Source organism: Geotrypetes seraphini, chromosome 3 (genome assembly GCF_902459505.1).
Source record: "Geotrypetes seraphini chromosome 3, aGeoSer1.1, whole genome shotgun sequence".
Taxonomy (NCBI): domain Eukaryota; kingdom Metazoa; phylum Chordata; class Amphibia; order Gymnophiona; family Dermophiidae; genus Geotrypetes; species Geotrypetes seraphini.
Window position 1 is genome coordinate 212,282,268 of NC_047086.1, and position 19,052 is coordinate 212,301,319.

The 19,052-nt window shown below is 44.1% G+C and overlaps 1 long non-coding RNA gene across 1 annotated transcript in view; it reads right to left on the reverse strand.

Moving 5' to 3' along the window:
• Nucleotides 1-420: 420 nt before the first annotated feature.
• LOC117358171 overlaps nucleotides 421-19,052 on the reverse strand; it is a 56,663-nt gene continuing 38,031 nt past the window's right edge. Inside the window, exon 3 of the long non-coding RNA XR_004538954.1 lies at nucleotides 421-847. This is a non-coding gene — a long non-coding RNA (uncharacterized LOC117358171). The remainder of the gene's footprint in view (nucleotides 848-19,052) is intronic.

Consider the following 19,052-nt stretch of genomic DNA (forward strand, 5'->3'; position numbering starts at 1 on the left):
TTTCCTATGCATATCTCCCTGGTCCTTCCATTTCCATGTGTCTCTTATTCCTTTTCCAGCCTCATATTCCCTCTGCCTTTCACTCTTTTTCTAGTTCTGTATTTCTACTTACGTCTGCCTCTCATTCCCTCGCCAACCCTAGCTCCTTTCTACCCTGTCATGTATCTCCTCTCCAACTCCAGTCTCTTTCTTATCTTATCTTATGTTATCTCCTTATTCCAGTTTTCATTCCTCCTTTCACCGTGACCTTCCCTATTTCCACCTTTTCTCGACCTTCTTCAAAGCCCTTTCCCCTTCTTTTTTTTTCTCATCATAGCTCTGCCTCTTTTTCACCTTTCCCCTTTCCCCAGCATCCACCTGCTAACATCCTTCTCTAATAGGATTCATTTGAATGAGCCAAAGCTTCTGTGGCCTGCCCTGTTCTGATGCTAGACCCCCACTGACAACAATGGAAAGTTCTGCAATGCCTACCTTCTTCCTTGGCCACTTCCCCACACTGCAGGGCCTCCTGGAATTTATGGCACTGAAGTGTGGAAATGGAGGACTGCTATCGCAAAAGGCTTGGGGGGGGGGTAATGAGGGAGGATATTGAACATCTTTCACAGACCAATTTTCAAAAGATTGTACTTGAATAAACATGTTAGCTTTGTAAAAATGGTTTAAAAAGTTGCACGAGTCCCCCCTCCCCCCCATTTAAGTATAGGGAAAAAATAAAGAGAATTAGGTCCTGAGAAGGGAAAGTATTCTCCAGTGTACAGTATGTGCAAAGTCCATGGGTACATCTGTATATCTGCAATGTGTTCACTGACCCATGTTTTCAAAGGGTCACTCCATAGGAAGTTTGTACCTGCAAGCAACACAGAGAAATGTAAATGGTCCCCATCGTGTCTAAATTAATTTCTTTCACATAATAATGTACTTTAGAGATGCCACCTGATTCCCCATCATAAGAAACAAGGTGATCTTGTCTTTGTTATAGACTATTGCATGCATGAACTCAGAGAACTCAATGGAATACTTCAGGACTGGACTAGCCTCTTCTTTATGACCTGGAGTCAAGGGTTAACACTATGCCTTTCCGTGTTTGATAGTAGGGTGTGCTGTTCTCCGAACTATGTCCTGACTGGCCAGTAGATGTTGCATAAGAGCAATCTTGGCTACCCCTCCCCTCCAAAAAAAATCTGGTACTGATGCCTTCATCAGCTCCCAGATTTTGGCAACACATGGATCAGAAGCCCAATTCGACCATTAGCGTTTTCTCCATTGAATGCAAGGAATTGTAGTTCAGATTTTCCAATTGCATTCCCTAGGAAAAGCAAGACTGCAAGATCATACCTGCAGTAGTCTAAATCCTGGACTGAAACATTCTGTCATGCCAGATGGAAAACCTAGAAGGAACCACTACTCCAAAGACTGGGAATTCAAGAGAACTTAGCTCTGTACAATACACACAATAGAAACAGTTCTCTATGGCCCTCTATTATCAAACCACATTAGGGTTTTTTATCGCTGACAGCTACGATAAAAGCTCAGATGCTCATAGGAATTCTATAAACGTCGGAGCTTTTACCGCAGTTGTCGGTGATAAAAAAAAAAAAGCTCTAACGCAGTTTGATAAAAGGAGCCCTTTATTAAGACAAACAACACAAAAAAATCTTCTCAGAAATCTTTTCTTCTCTTTTGTGCAGTTTGGTCCACTGGTCCTGATAAAGCAGACCAAAATGCTGGCCACCATTGACCTTGGGCTCATGTAGTTTTGGACATTGAGAGAAATTTATGAACAATGCCAGTTAAGTGTTTTAACTTTCTCATAAAAATATAAGAAATTAAAACAGATGAGTTGAGGAGATATAAGAGACTGAAGCAAGATTTTCTGAATTATGGAAGGTTTTTTAATGCCAATGTTGAAGAGTTTGGCTACTTAGGTAGTCAGGGCTTATAGCTCTTTGAAGCTTTTTCCTTTCATTTCTTGAGGAAAAAATTTTTGAATGATCTTTCTGAGAAGATTTTTGTGTGTGTGTTGCTCTTGTTTGTCTTAATATAGAGAACCCTAGAAGGAATGTAGGAAACCCTGAATTACAAAATTATTTCTCTTGCTAATATCAGTTTAATATACTTGCCTGCCACATTGTTGCCCAAACCAGTGGTTCCTCAACTAATTTCTTAAGACTCTCTATCAAGTCTTAAGCTAGCCTTTAATAAGCTGTGGTAGAGGTTTCTGCTGCGGGCTGGCGAGGCAAATGCTCCAATGCTCATAGAATTCTTATGAATTATACCAAAGAGAAAATATTCCAGTATAATGATACTAATACACTCCAAATTCATAAGGAGGAATGAGATACGCGATCCTCAGAGGGTCAAAATACCCAAAAGTTCAAATGGGTAATAACCCATAGAACCCGATCTTCATGGGATCCAAATGTATCTTATTTAATATATTTTTTTCTTTTTTCTTTTTTCTTAGTCTTCTATCCGATAATGGATCATAAATAATTTTTACTTAGCTTATATTTAGTTTATAGCAGGGAGCGCCTCCACCAACATGTCCATGTTTCAGACACTTTCCTCAGGGTCGAGGCTCCCAAATCGTACCTATAAAAACATTTGAATATCAGACATTACTCCTAAGCTATCGTTAATTCATTTTCATTTATTTAGTTAAAAACTCTTAAATACACTGTAATATGTCTAATCAAGACTATTTGAAACCACAAGCAACTTACTCATGCACACGGTAGAAATCGCTCCATCCGAGAAAATTTCATGCTGAATTAGGAGCGTCTGATGTCAGATCCGGTATTTCAACCCTAAACAAGTTTACTCAGCAGCTATCATACCGGAAGTGACCAGAATGCAAAAGGACACGCTGATCCATTCAAACTAGAGACATCCAATCGATTTCTTCATTTAACCCATTGGGCGATAAAGCATTCAATTCATATATCCATCTTTGCTCCTTAATATTAAGAGCTCTTTTGTAATTCCCACCCTCCTTCCCTATTATTACCGAATCAATTATGCGCCATTTGATATCCTGCCAGGAATGTTGTTTTTCCCGCCAATGATTTACTATAGGTGCTGTGTCAGTTTCCGTATGAACTCTCGATTTATGCTCATTCAAGCACGTCTTGATGGATCGCTGTGTTCTTCCCACATAAATTTGATCGCACGGGCATTGAATAATATAAACAACGTTAGTAGTATTACAGTTGGTGATATTCTTAGAGTGTATGATTCTCCCTGTAGAGGGATGAATCCAGGTTACCCCTGACATAGTGAGAGCACACCATTGACAATTCCCACAACCTCCATGATATCCCTGTTGAGGAGTAGAAATCGAACTCCGAAGTATTTCTTCAATATTACGATGTCTTCGATAAGCAAACATTGGTCTGTTGGGTATGCCCTCCAATAAACGAACCACATGCCAATGTTTAAGTAAGATATTTTTTATTTGCATGGACAAAGTAGTATATTTCTGAACATATACTAACTCACTAACATGTTGTTGTTTTTTAGAAGTTAACAATAACTCTCGGTTAGCAAATTTGGCCCTAGTATAGGCCCGTTTAATAATATGCGAGGGGTAACCCCTATACGTGAAACGTTGCCACAGTTGTTTGGCTTGACATTTATAATCTTCCAAGGAAGAACACAATCGGCGGATTCTCAAGAATTGGCTCATAGGGAGATTAGATCGTAATGACAGGGGGTGAAAACTCCGATAATTCAAGAAACTCGCCCTGTCCGTCTGCTTATGAAAAAGGGAAGTATGGAAGGTGTCTTGTGTTTTCCTTATATGAATGTCCAAAAACTGAATTTCATCTTGATGTATATTGGCCGTAAATGTAATACAAGGATCAATAGTATTGATCCAATCAATAAATGATAACAGGTCTTCCCTAGGGCCCGACCATATGAAGATGACATCATCGAGATATCTTTTCCACAATTTAATGCATTGAAAGGAAGGATGTTTATATATGTACTGTTCTTCCATGTTGGCTACGTATATAGTGGCTGCCGAAGGAGCCAACGACGCCCCCATTGCTACTCCATGTATCTGTAGAAAATACTCCTGTTCAAACATGAAATAATTCCTTTTAAGCACTAAAGTGGTAAGAGTTAACAAAAAGCTTGACGTGAGACGAGGAATCCATGTTCGAGTATTGAATATCTCCTCCAGTATGTCTAATAATTTGTCCACTGGGATCATGGTGTATAATGACGTGATATCCATGGTTATTAACCAGTCCTGCTCAGTGATATCGACAATGTCATTCAAGATGTGAATCATATGGGTGGAATCCTTAATGAACGATTTAACCTCTTTGGCTATTTGCTGTAAAAATATATCCACAAATTTGGATAACGGTTCAAGGATAGACGCCTGCATCGTAACTATTGGTCGGCCCGGAGGATTTTTCACATTTTTATGTATTTTTGGAAGGAATTTAATTCGTGGTAAACGAGGATAAGGTTCAACTAAATAAGTAGCTTCCTTAGTTGTTAAAATATTTTCCTTTAATGCTTTATCGACAATTTGTTGGATTTCCAGTTTGAGAAGTTCAGTGGGATCTGAGGGCAGGCGTAAGCAAGTATCAAGCTTATTAAGTTGGGAATAAGCTTCCTGAAGATAAGCTTCTCTAGTTTGGATGACGATGGCACCACCCTTATCAGCTCGAGTGATAACCAGACGGGATTCAGATCTAAGAGATAGTAAAGCTTTCCATTGTTTTAAAGACATGTTAAATTTTTGTCTCTGAGTCTCTCGTTCAATGTATTCAATGTCTCTTAGAATTAGTTCTTTATAAGTTTCAATATGATGGTTGAATGGTCCAGGAGGACACCAATTAGATTTCAAAGTTACAAAGTTACAGATTTCAAAGTTACCGTGTGCATGAGTAAGTTGCTTGCGGTTTCAAATAGTCTTGATTAGACATATTACAGTGTATTTAAGAGTTTTTAACTAAATAAATGAAAATGAATTAACGATAGCTTAGGAGTAATGTCTGATATTCAAATGTTTTTATAGGTACGATTTGGGAGCCTCGACCCTGAGGAAAGTGTCTGAAACATGGACATGTTGGTGGAGGCGCTCCCTGCTATAAACTAAATATAAGCTAAGTAAAAATTATTTATGATCCATTATCGGATAGAAGACTAAGAAAAAAGAAAAAAATATATTAAATAAGATATATTTGGATCCCATGAAGATCGGGTTCTATGGGTTATTACCCATTTGAACTTTTGGGTATTTTGACCCTTTGAGGATCGCGTATCTCATTCCTCCTTATGAATTTGGAGTGTATTAGTATCATTATACTGGAATATTTTCTATTTGGTATAATTTATATATTAATTCCAGTTTTTGTATAGCCATTCATTTAAGGACTCTATAATCATAGAATTCTTATGAGCATTGGAGTATTTACCTCGCCGGCCCACAATAGAAACCTCCACTTCAGCTTTGTAAAAGAGCGCATAGTTATTTGATGCATCACCATTAATATTCATACAGTGTGTTCAGAAGTATTTAGCTTATGAGTCAAGTTACCCTTCATATTTTGGTTATCATGAATACAGCAGGATTAATTCTTTGGTGGGCCCCAGGTAAACAAGCACATTGTGCTCTTCAATAAAATTCTCACACATAGTGGTATGGAAGAAGAAACAGAAGGTCACTGTTTACTAGTGCTGCCCGATTCAAATCGATTCACTGATTCATTTCGGTGAATCAATTCAAATCGATTCGTTGTCTGAGAAAATCGGACTCACCGATTCAACGACCCCCACCCTGGTGAGACCTGATATACCTTCGAAGCCTCCTAAAGTAGCGGCAGCACTCTGAAAGGGCTGCTTCGTGGCCTTCCCCGCCAGGGCTTTCCCTACCGGGGCCTTCCCTCTGCCACATCACTGATGATGTCATCGGTGACACGGCAGAGGGAAGCCCTAGTGGGGTAGATCATGAAGCAGCCCATTCAGATCAATGCCACTACTGTTGCTTTAGGAGACCTCGGAGGTATGTCAGGTTTCACGGTGGGAGGATCGGTGGGGTGCTGCTGCACAGGGGGATGGGAAGAAGGGATGGAAATTTTCTGCACAGGGGGATGGGTGGAAGAGGAGGAAAGCTGCTGCGCATGGGGGGAAGAAAGGAGAGAGGAAGAATTGTTGGGGTGGAGGAGAGGAAGGGAGATATGAAACAAAGATGTAGAAAGGGGTGAGAGGGAGAAATCCTGCATATGGTGGAGGGGAGGGAGACATGCATGGAGAAGAGAGAGGGAGAAATGTTCGACAAAGGGTGGAGGTCAGGGAGAGATGGTGCATGGGGAGAGAGAAAGAAATGTTGCACATGATAATAGAGGGGAATAGAGAGGTTTGACCCAGGGCACAAGGCAGGGAGAGAGAGAAATAGATGGTAGATAGAGAGAAAGAAACAAATGTTGGATATGGCAGTGGAAGGTAGAAAAATAATAATTTTATTTTCTATTTTGTGGTTACAATATGTCAGGTTTGAAATGTGTATCCTGCCAGAGCAGGTGTTAGACAGCGAGCATGAGCTAGGACCTAACAGAGAGAGGAAAAGTATTTTTTATTTTGTTTACACCACAGCGCTGGCATGGGCTGGAGACAGCAAAGAGGGGGGTGGGGGGGGTGGAAAGACTACAAAATAAACCTGCCAGGATGTATGAAAAAAAACACCCATTTGGGCAGGAAAAGTGAATTGAATCGAAAAATCGATTCAATAGGCTGATTCAAATCGAATAAAAAAAAAGTTCCCTGAATCGGGCAGCACTATTATTTACCAACTCCTGTTGCCAACTGGAAGACAGTGCATAGGGGTGGGGAGAACAGACAGACCTATGAGGGCAGAGCCGACTCTGGTTCCCCCACCTCCATCCCCTTACCCCCATCTTCTGCCAGAAGCTTACTTATCAGAGTAAAATTCTTCCTTGGGAGATATTGAATTAGCACATTTGTCAGAACTCCCCCTAATTATTTGGGCTCTAGGCATTTGCCTAGTTTGCCAAGGCTTTAATCTTGCCCTGACCATGCATATCAGAGCTGGTGGAGCTTCTGAAGGAACAATGAACCCAAAGTATTCAGGAGACAACTTTTCTTTCTAAAAGTTCCACCTCTTCTGGTGTACCAGGTTTTTTTTAGTGTACAAGTGAAACAGCTGAAGGAGAAGGTGATGGTAGTAAAATAAAGTGAATATTATTGTCCATTAAGCAATTATACACCTCTGATAGTTAATCAGTGACTGCAGAGTAAGACAACGCCAAGTAGGACAAAGGGGACTGGGTTTTCAAGCAGAAATGCCAAAGGTCAAGGGGGGGTAAATTCTTATTTGGGACATTTTGTGAAAGTCTTGGGACAGGTCTTTGCTCATCATTGAAATGCACTGAACAGGAGAAATTGGGTTAGAGGGCAAGAGACAACATGTTTACTTTACAACTGTGCTGGAACTATTTTATGAAAAGTGGAATTTTTGGAGACAGTGACCAGGATGGCAAGAAGCCAGTGTGACCTTGAGCTTCAAAAACATCTATTTTTCAAATCTACAAATGCTTGGTAAATGTAAATTAGTCTTTCTTCTGACTCTCAAAGTAACCTAGTAAATTTTTTTTCACTCTTATGTAACTCTGGTCTCACTCACAACATCTTTGGCCACCAGCTAGCTCTTCGGGTCAGTATCAGGACCAGGGTCTACAAAACAAACCTCTTCCTTTCCTAACACGAAGCATGGGTTTTAGCGCTGGCAGCGGCGGTAACTGGTTTGACGCCCATAGAAATCCTATGAGCGTCGGAGCAGTTACCGCTGCGGCCGGCGCTAAAACCCGCGCTACGCGTTAGTAAAGGAGGGGGGAAGATTAGGTTTTTCAAGCCGGGATTAGGCCAGGGCTGGACTCATTATGGTAGGCCAAAGGATTATTTTCCCTGGGGATTCAATCACTTCACACACACTGGCTTGTACAAAGCCACGGTAGAGGTTTTTATCACGGACCGGTGTGGTAAATGCTCCGAAGCTCATAGAATGCCTATGAGCATCTGAGCAGTTAACTTGCCAACCTGCGGTAGAGACTCCTACCGCAGGATTTGTAAAAGGGAGCCTGTTACTGAATCAGAAAAAAAAAAAAAAAATCAAGCTGAGACCGATGAAAAATTGATAACTTCATCTTTCCTAGAAGATCTGAGTTGCAATTCCACCTTTTCAACTCTTTCAATCCAGATACATTTCCAGCATTTAGTCACTGTAGTACATCCCTCTTTATGTTCCCAATCTTTTTGCTCAATTCCTTCAGTACATGCGGTGAGCAGGGCCAGATTAATGGGTAGGCCCAGTAGGCACGTGTCTAGGGCCCGAAGTTGTCAGAGGGGCCCCCTGAAGAAATAAAGAGGACTCAGGGTTGTTGTTTTTCTTTCGGCAGCACTGCCCCCCCCCCCCACCCCCTGGGAAAGATTGGCAGTGCCGGGAGATCAAGAACGCCAGGCCCCCCCCCCCTGTCCCCCACATCAATGGCAACACATTCGGAATGTGACGTCAGAAGGGGTGGACCAGCAGATGCAGGAAGTTGCTGCAAGGTCCTGTGATGACTGCGTCTGCCGGCTCTGATCAGGGAAGAAGTAAGTGACGTCAGAGGGGTTGGACCAGCAGACGCAGTCATCACGGGACCTTGCTTCATGGAAGTGGTTAGTTTGGATGGAGAGAGAAAGGAGCATAGAAGGGTGGTGGAGGGAGAGAAAGGGGTCAGGGTGGTGGGGCAGGGTAGTATGGAAGGGTGGTGGAGGGAGAGAAAGGGGACAGATGCTGATGGAAGTGGGGGGGAAGGGAAAGGGGAGAGACATAAGGGGGAAGGACACTGGATGGAAATGGGTTGGAGGGAAAGAAAGGGGGCAGATGCTGATGGAAGTGGGAGGAATGGAGAGCAGAAAGTGAAATGCCAGACCATGGGGGTGTGGGAGAAAGAAGGGAAGGAGAGGAGAGAGATGCCACACCATGGGGGGGAGCAGAGAGAAGTAGATGGATGCCACACCAATGGGCAGGGGAGGAAGAGATGGAATAGAGAGGCAGATAGTTTCTGGAAGAGGCATAGAAAGAGAGCAGATGCCATATGGAAGAGGCAGAGAGAGGGCAGACAGTGGATGCAAGGAAGAGAATGATGAGAAGATGAAAGCAGAAACCAGACAGGGGCCCCAATGTACTTGTGTGCCTAGGAGCCCTCGACAAATTAATCCTGCCCTGGCGGTGAGCCACTCGGGGTCTCACTCTAATTCCTCAGCCCGGAACTACTTTTTCTTCCCAGTCAAACTGAAACAATCCACAGAGACTCTGCTAGGCAAAGGGTCACTCATGCTCTCAGTAACCCACTGAAATTGATTTCCACATAGTCTTTCTGCTCCCCTCTGGGCAACAATGCTGGAATGTAAAATCCCCTTTATTTTATCTCTCAGTGAGCTGCTCCTGGTCTCATGCTCTCTCTCCTCAGCATCACTGATGATGTCATCGGTGACACGGCAGAGGGAAGCCCTAGTGCAGGGGTGCCCAACGCGTCGATCTTTTTTCCCCTCCTGACTGGCCCGCTCCTGAATTCTGCTGCTGCCTCCGCTGCTCAACATTAAAAAAAAACAACAAAAAAAGGCTTGGAGAACTTATGCTCCGGGGGCTAACATGTGCTTGTACCGGCTTCCCTTCGCTTCCCTCTGAAACCGGAAGTTATGTCCGGGGAGGGGGAGGGGGTAAGAAGGGAAGCCGGCACGCACATGTTAGAGCCCTGTTCGCGGGCTAAAGCGGGAGACAGGTCAGTGAAGCTTGCGATTTGCTCTTCTTGCTGCCAAGTCCTGCCTACTTTCTGTTTCCTCAAAGGCAGGACCCGGCAGCATTTTTCCCAAAATGTCGATCTTGGGCCGATCAGCCTTCCTCTTCCCGACCTCAATTGTGCCGTCGGAGAGGAAGTTCTGGCCAGCGGAACTTCCTCTCCGACGGCAAAATTGACGTCGGGGAGAGGAATGCTGGTGGGCCCGAAGCAAGGAGAGCTTGGCCGGCGGCGGGCGGCTTTGGGGGCCTGTTATCCGATGGCAGCGGCAGAAGCAGTGGCTTGTGGGTGGGCAGGAAGGGAGAAAGAGGGCAGGCAGGGAGACAGAAGGAAAGAAGAGAAACAGAAAAAAAGAATGGGGGCATGAAGAGAGAAAGAAAGAGAGGGCAAGGAGAGAAGAAGAAAACATTGGGGGGGGGGGAATGAGGTCAGGAAGAGAGGAAGCATACAGGCTAAAAGAAGGGAAGAAAGATTGGATGCACAGTCAGAAGAAGAAAGTGCAACCAGAGACTCATGAAATCACCAGACAAGGTAGAAAAAATGATTTTATTTTAAATTTAGTGATCAAAATGTGTCTGAATTTATATCTGCTCTCTATATTTTACAATATGGTCCCCTTTTACTAAACCGCAATAGAGGTTTTTAGCGCAGGGAGCCTATGAGCGTCGAGAGCAGCGCTGGGCATTCAGCGCAGCTCCCTGTGCTAAAAACTGCTATCGTGGTTTAGTAAAAAGGGAGGGGGTGGGTATTTGTCTATTTTTGTATGGTTGTTACTGAGGTGACAGTGCATAGAGTCATCTCCTTTGACCTCTTTGAAAAAACCCCAGAATAGGAATGATAATTAACAATTGTATGCGTACAGTGTGCGTTGTGTTTTTTTTTTTAATTTTATTGTTGGTAGATCATTTTGACTTGGTCATTTTAAAAGTAGCTCGCAAGCCCAAAAAGTGTGGGCACCCCTGCCCTAGTGGGATAGGTCACGAAGCAGCCCATTCAGAGTGCTGCCGCTGCTGTTGTTTTAGGAGGCCTTGGAGGTATGTCAGGTTTCACAGTGGGAGGATCGGTGGGGTGCTGCTGCATAGGGGGATGGGCGGATAGGATGGAAATTTTATTTTATCTCTCAGTGAGCTGCTCCTGGTCTCATCCTCTCTCCTCAGCTCGGGACCATTCTTTCCTCCCTGCCAAGCAGAATCACTTTGCAATGCTACTCTCAGCTGCATCAATTCAGAATTTCACCTCCCTACAGACTGCTGATGACGCCAGGAGTCTCTCTCAGTACTTGGGCTATAGCAGGAGATCAGGATAACTGAAAGCCCTGCTTCTGTTCCATACCTCTTTTTTATTCCCTTCTTCCCCCTCCCCAATGTCACCCACCAAATTCTCCATACACACGCACAGCTCTCAGTGACTCCCAGAAGAATCTCCTGCCTCCAGCTCTGCAGTAGAAGCATACTTCGGCGGGGTCACACTTATATTACTGAAATATATTTAAGGTTCTCAAACTACCAATGACCCCAAGGATTCTTAGTGCAGCAGTGGCCCCCAAATCACCCATATCAACAACCCATAGAAGCAGAGCAGAGAACTATTTTCTTTTTGCCGTGGTAATCTTCCTCCATCAGCTTAAGACATCATTGTGACATCCACCAATTCAGACCTAGTGGATTCATCACTCATGCACCACATGGGACGTGCAGATAAAGAGGATTAAGAAAGAGATAAATCTGTTTGCAATGTGATGTCATTGGCACATTTTGGTCAGAAGTGTCACAGCTCCACTTGGGAACATATCTATTGGATATTGATCCAAAGTGGCCCTCACTTAAAAAGTCTAGAAGATATTGGGCTAGATTCACTAAACCTTCTGATCCTGTCCCAACGATCGCAAAACCAGTTTTACTGGTTTTGTGATTGTTCCCCGACCCAATTCACTAAACAGCTTACATATTTGTAAAAATTAGTTGTTGTTTTTGTTTTTTTTTAAGTTCAATCTGTAAAAAGCGTATTGCGACCCCATGGTTTTAACCCACGGGTTTAAAGCGTGTTCTGTTTGATAATCTGGCTACACATAATAATTCACTTCATCGGTCACAAATTATTTCTTTTTAAAAATGTCCAGCTCGTAGGACCAGCAGAAGTAAAGTGCGGCCACCCCTCTCCCTTTCTTTTGAGCTCGCTTGTGCTTTGCAGCCAATGATGTGAGTGAATAAACCCCGCCCACAAACTATGCAGTAAGGGCAAAGAGCTTGCTCATGTGTAAATTGCATCAATAAATAACAAAGATACTCTGCGCATGCATTTTGATCGCTCTTACAGCGATCAGTGGGCTCACTATAGGGCTTGCGTCCGATCAGATTATTTGCATGTAGAATCTGTAGTGAATCGGTCGCTCGGCAAAACTTGGCCAAGAATCACCCAACAATGATCCAGATTGGGAACTTTAGTGAATCTTGGCCATTATAAGGATCCAGTGTAAATATGGCCACTAGTCCAGTGCATATTTGCATATCTCCTTTCAGTTTGTATCTGTTCCTCTCCAATTGCACTGTGGAAAGTGAACTCCCATTCCAGTGATTCTTAAAGCTGTCCTTGGGGCAGTGGCATAAAAAGGGGGGCAGGGGGCAGACAACCCTGGGCGCCATCTTAGCGGAGGTGCCACTACCTCTCCACCCCCCACCCCCACCCCCTCCTCTCCCTTTCCCCTGTACCTCTTTAAACCTTCACAAGCACAAGCAACTTCTCTGGCTTGCTGCTCGTGCCAGCCTGGCTCCCCTCTGAAATCTTTTCTGGGTCGTGGGACTAGGAAGTGACATCAGAGGGAAAGCCATCGCCGGCACGAGCAACAGGCTGGAGAAGCTGCTCGCGCTGGTGAAGATTGAAAGAGGTATGGGGGGAAGGGAGGGTGCAAGTGTGGTATGGGAGGTGGGGAAGGAGTAGAGAGGAGGGCGCCACTGCTCTGGGCGTCTCTTACCCTCGCTATGCCACTGCCTGGGGGATCACCAGCCAATCAGATTTTGGAATGTCCACAGTGAATATGCATGAGAAAGATTTGCAAATCTCATGAATATTCTTTCTGAGCTAGGACTACTCCAATCTCCCAGAATGGTATTAGGGGACACTCTTAAAACTAAGCTAGAACTAACCTAACACCCAGGCTTTTTTTTTTTTTTTTTTAATGTCATTCCCGACTCAATGGTTTTCTATACTCCTTTCATCTTTACTTATGTTTTTCATGTTTAAGTCTAACCATTTCTCTGCCTTTGGTCAATCCCTGCCCAAGACTGGGGTTGCCCTACTTTCTATCCAGTGTGCCTATTATATCCCCAGAACACCTATCTCATGCCGTTGTTAAACCAATAGGACAGTGGTTCTCAAGGTGTCCCAGGGAAGCACCAGCCAGTCAGGTTTTAAGGATATCTGCTATGAATATGCATGAGACAGATTTGCATATACTTTTTCCATTTCATGCATATTCATAGAAACTTAGAAACATGACGGTAGTTAAAGGCCAAATGGCCCACCTAGTCTGCCCATCCACAGTAACCATTATCTCTATCTCTCTCTCTGAGAGATCCCACGTGTATCCCAGGCCCTCTTGAATTCAGACACAGTCTCTGTCATAGGTCACGGTGAATATCTTGAAAAATCTGACTGGTGCTCTCCCAGGACAAATTTAAGAACTACTGCGATAGGACCAGAAAAGAAGACATGGGGAGGGGATAAAGCCCCTGCTTTTCTGTGCCTTAGGCTCCCTAAGACCTACAGAAAGTACCTATGGGATTAAAAACTCCAAATCCAGTTACTGGGTCAGTTCTAGCACCGGGAAGAGTGCCCCTTAGCTAGGGTTACCATATAGCTCCAGAAAAAGGAGGAAGGATTGAGACATCTGGGTTTTACTTCCATCAATGGAAGTAAATCCCAGATATCTCAATCTGTCTTCCTTTCAATGGAAGTAAAACCCGGATGTGTCAATTCGTCCTCCTTTTTCTGGAGCCATATGGTAACTCTACCCCAGGGGTGTCAAAGTTCCTCCTCAAGGGCCGCAATCCAGTCAGGTTTTCAGGATTTCCCCAATAAATATGCATTGAAAGCAGTGCATGCACATTGATCTCATGCATATTCATTGGGGAAATCCTGAAAACCCGACTGGATTCGGCCCTCAAGGAGGGACTTTGGGGACCCCTGGCATACAATGAAAGCAGTGCATGCAAATAGATCTCATGCATATTCATTGGGGAAATCCTGAAAACCCAACTGGATTGCGGCCCTTGAGGAGGGACTTTGACACCCCTGCTCTACCCCTAGCACCATCCTGGGACATTGGGTCAGCAATGTCTCAGATAGTAAGATTCCAACATGGGCAACTCCAGTCCTTGAGGGCCGGCATCCAATCGGGTTTTCAGGATTCCCCAATGAATATGCATTGAAAGCAGTGCATGTAAATAGATCTCATGCATATTCATTGGGGAAATCCTGAAAACCCAATTGGATGCCGGCCCTCGAGGACCAGAATTGCCCATGTCTGGTAGGTGGTTTCTTGGTATCAGACATATTTTGGTTTTTGGAATTTTTCAGTTTCAGAATGATAATGTTAAGTCAGAAAAAGAAAGACCATAAGACTATAAAATTGCTTCTGTCATTTTCTGCTTCCTCACTGCCACCCTGGAATCTGCAGCTCTGCACTTTCCAGCCCTCGGACCTGAATTGTGCAAAGATCAGGAGAAATGAATGCACCTATGTTGGTTTCAGCGTGTGTCTTATCAGGGAAATTAACTACTTCCAGTTTGTGTCAAATTTTGGTTCATTTTCAGAGTGTTTTTGGATTTTCAGAATTTCAGATAAAGGACACGGTGAGCGAGGCGCAAAATCTGTACATCCCCAGATTCAGAAAAGGGTGCAACAAGAGTCGAACAAAAGACCCAGCGTGGATAACTAAAATAGTGAAGGAAGCAATAGGCAATAAGAAAAACTCATTCAGAAAATGGAAAAAGGACAAATCTGAGGGAAACTGGAAAGAACACAGAAAGTATCAAAAAGAATGTCACCGTGTGATTCGAAAAGCCAAAAAAGAGTATGAAGAGAGGCTAGCCAGGGAAGCACGAAATTTCAAGCCGTTCTTTAGATATGTTAAAGGGAAACAGCCAGCTAGGGAGGAGGTGGGACCACTGGACGACGGAGACCGGAAGGGTGCGGTGAAGGAAGAGAAAGAGGTAGCAGAAAGACTTAACATGTTCTTTTCGTCTGTATTTACAAGCGAAGATACAACCAACATACCGGAACCTGAACAAATCTTCAATGGAAATCAAGCACAAAAGTTAACTACCATGGAAGTGAGCCTTGGTGATGTACGCAGGCAGATAGAAAAACTAAAAACTGACAAATCGCCGGGTCCGGATGGAATCCACCCAAGGGTTCTGAAGGAACTAAAGGAAGAAATAGCAGAACGACTGCAGCAAATTTGCAACCTATCTCTGAAAACAGGTGTGATTCCGGAGGATTGGAAGATACCCAACGTTACGCCCATCTTTAAAAAGGGATCAAGGGGTGACCCGGGAAACTACAGACCGGTGAGTCTGACCTCGGTTCCGGGGAAAATGGCGGAAGCACTGATAAAAGAAAACATCGATGAACATTTTGAAAGAAACGAACTTCTGATAACCAGCCAACATGGCTTCTGCAGGGGGAGATCGTGCCTGACTAACTTATTGCACTTCTTCGAAGGAATTAACAAACAGATGGACAGAGGAGACCCCATAAACATCATATACCTAGATTTCCAGAAAGCCTTTGACAAAGTGCCTCATGAACGTCTACTCCGGAAACTGAGGAACCATGGGGTGGATGGAGACGTGCATAGATGGATCAGAAACTGGTTAGAAGGTAGGAAACAGAGGGTAGGGGTGAAGGGCCACTACTCAGACTGGAGAAAGGTCACGAGTGGTGTTCCGCAGGGCTCGGTGCTCGAGCCGCTGCTTTTTAACATATTCATAAATGATCTAGAAACAGGGACGAAGTGTGAGATAATAAAATTTGCAGACGACACCAAACTATTTAGTGGAGCTCGGACAAAGGAGGACTGCGAAAAATTGCAAAGAGACTTGGACATACTAGGGGAATGGGCAGAGAGATGGCAGATTAAATTCAATGTTGAGAAGTGTAAAGTATTGCATGTGGGAAGCAAAAACCCGAGGAATAATTATACGATGGGAGGGATGTTATTGACTGAGAGTACCCAAGAAAGGGACTTGGGGGTGATGGTGGACATGACAATGAAGCCAACGGCACAGTGCGCAGCTGCCGCTAAGAGAGCGAATAGAATGCTAGGTATAATCAAGAAGGGTATTACAACCAGAACAAAAGAAGTTATCCTGCCGCTGTATCGGGCAATGGTGCGTCCACATCTTGAGTACTGCGTCCACTATTGGTCACCGTACCTTAAGAAGGATATGGCATTACTCGAGAGAGTTCAGAGGAGAGCGACACGACTGATTAAGGGGATGGAAAGCCTTTCATATGCTGAGAGATTGGGAAAACTAGGACTTTTCTCCCTGGAAAAGAGGAGATTAAGAGGGGATATGATAGAGACTTATAAGATCATGAGAGGCATAGAGAGAGTGGAGAGGGACAGATTTTTCAAACTTTCAGAAAATAAAAAAACAAGAGGGCATTCGGAAAAGTTGAAAGGGGACAAATTCAGAACAAATGCTAGGAAGTTCTTCTTTACACAGCGTGTAGTGGATACCTGGAATGCAATTCCAGAGGACGTTATAGGGCAGAGTACGGTACTGGGGTTTAAGAAAGGATTGGACAAATTCCTGCTGGAAAGGGGGATAGAGGGGTCTAGATAGAAATTTACTGCACAGGTCCTGGACCTGTTGGGTCGCCGCGTGAGCGGACTGCTGGGCGTGATGGACATCAGGTCTGACCCAGCAGAGGCATTTCTTATGTTCTTATGTTATCTTGTACCTGTATATCAAATCCATGACCCTTTTAACCAATAAACGAGGGTAATTAAGCAATTCTGGATACGATTAAGATCAGGGAAGAGCGGAAAACAAGAAAAGAGCAGGGAAATGTTATCAGCATAGGAAATACATTTAATGCTAAAGTCCTATGTTAGCATTGTTAAGAAGATCAAGAAAATATTAAAAAGCAATGGAGATAGAATGAACCCTTGGGGGATTCCAAAGGGTAGAGAATGTTCAGATAAAAATTGAATTAGAAGTAGCAACAAAGAAGGATCAGTCATTACGATACAAAGAGAAGCAATTTAAGGATATACTAGGCAAACCAATTTCCTGAAGATGAGAGAGAAGGAGTGAATGGTTGACTAAGTCAAATGCCACTGAGAGATCAAGGGAGACCACAAGAATAATGTCGCCCCTGTCTTAGGATGAATGAAACTCACTGAGGAAGTCTGTGACTGTACTTTAGTGCTGTGGAAAAGGATTTGACATACTGCCTTTCTGTAGGTATAACCAAAGCAGTTTATATACCGTGTTTCCCCGAAAATAAGACACTGTCTTATATTAATTTTGGGCCCAAAAAAGGCACAAGGTCTTATTTTCGGGGTCTTATTTTTTTCATGTACAATGATCATCTCTCCCTTCCTCTCCTCCGCCCCAATTCTTCCTATTTCCTTTCTCTCCCCCACATGTGCAGCATCTTTCCTCCCTTCTCACCCATCCACTTGTACAGTATCTTTCCATCCCTCCCTCTCTCCCAGCCCCCTGTGCAGCAGAAAACCCTTGCAGCTTTCATTCCTCCCTTCCTCCCATCCCCCTGTGCAGCATCTTTCTATCTCTCCTATCCCCCGCCACCGCAGCTGCGCACCCCCTCCTGCTGACCCTTTCATCTTTCCCTCCCATCCGAACCCCAACCGCAAGCCGAAATACCTGGAAACAAACGGCAGCATCGGCAGCACAGGCTGCATCATGGCCTGCCTTTCTCACGTCCAGGCGTTTCTCTGCCGCATCACTGATGATGTCATCAGCAACGCGGCACCGAACGGCTAGGTGTAAGAAGGGCAGGCCGTGATGCAGCCTGTGCTGCCGACGCTGCCGTTTGTTCCCAAGTATTTCGGTTCGCGGTCAGGGTTAGGATAGAAACATAGAGTATGACAGCAGAAAAGGGCCGTCGGCCCAACAAGTCTGCCCACTCGAATAACCCACCCCCATAAGTACTTCCTTGAAGTGAACCCACATGTTTATCCCATTTATTCTTAAAATTGAGCACGTTGTTGGCCTCTACTATCTGAAGTGGAAGATCATTCCAACGATCAACCATCCTTTCAGTGAAGAAATACTTCCTAATGTCACCATGAAATCTCCCACCCCTGATTTTTAGCGGATGGCCTCTTGTCGCCGTAGGTCCTATAAGGGAAAAGATGTCTTCTTCCACCTCTATATGGCCAGTAACATATTTGAACATCTCTATGATGTCTCCCCTCTCTCTGCGATCCTCGAGAGAGAATAGCTGCAACTTACCTAGACGTTCTTCATATGGGAGATCCTTGAGTCCTGAGACCATCCTAGTGGCCAATCTCTGAACCGACTCTATTCTCAGCACATCCTTTTGATAATGTAGCCTCCAAAATTGAACACAGTATTCCAGATGTGGTCTCACCATGGACCTGTAAAGTGGCATTACCACTTTGGGCTTTCGGCTGACAAAACTTCTCCGGATGCAACCCAGCATTTGTCTAGCCTTGGATGAAGCTTTCTCCACTTGATTGGCAGCCTTCATATCTTCACTAATGATTACTCCAAGGTCCCGTTCTGTAACAGTTCTAGTTAAGGTCTCACCGTTCAAAGTGTAGGTTCTGCAAGGGTTTCCGCTACCAAGGTGCAAAACTTTACACTTCTTGGCATTAAAGCTCAGCTGCCAAATAGTAGACCATTGCTCCAGTAAAAGTAGGTCCTGTGTCATATTGTTGGGTACGGTTCCTCCGCCCACTACATTGCATAATTTAACATCATCAGCCAATAATGCAATTTTACCCTGAAGTCCCTGAGGCAGATCCCGTATGAAGGATGGGAGGGAGAGATTAAAGGGGAGGGGGAGGGGTGGAAAGTGCTGCTGCCGGCGACTAGGGCTTATATTAAGATGTACCCTGAAAATCATGCTAGGGCTTATTTTCGGGAAGACACGGTATATACAGTATCTAATATAATAAAATGATAGGCCGCGCATGCGCACTTAAAAAACCGTGTTCCCTGATGTCGCGAAAATACG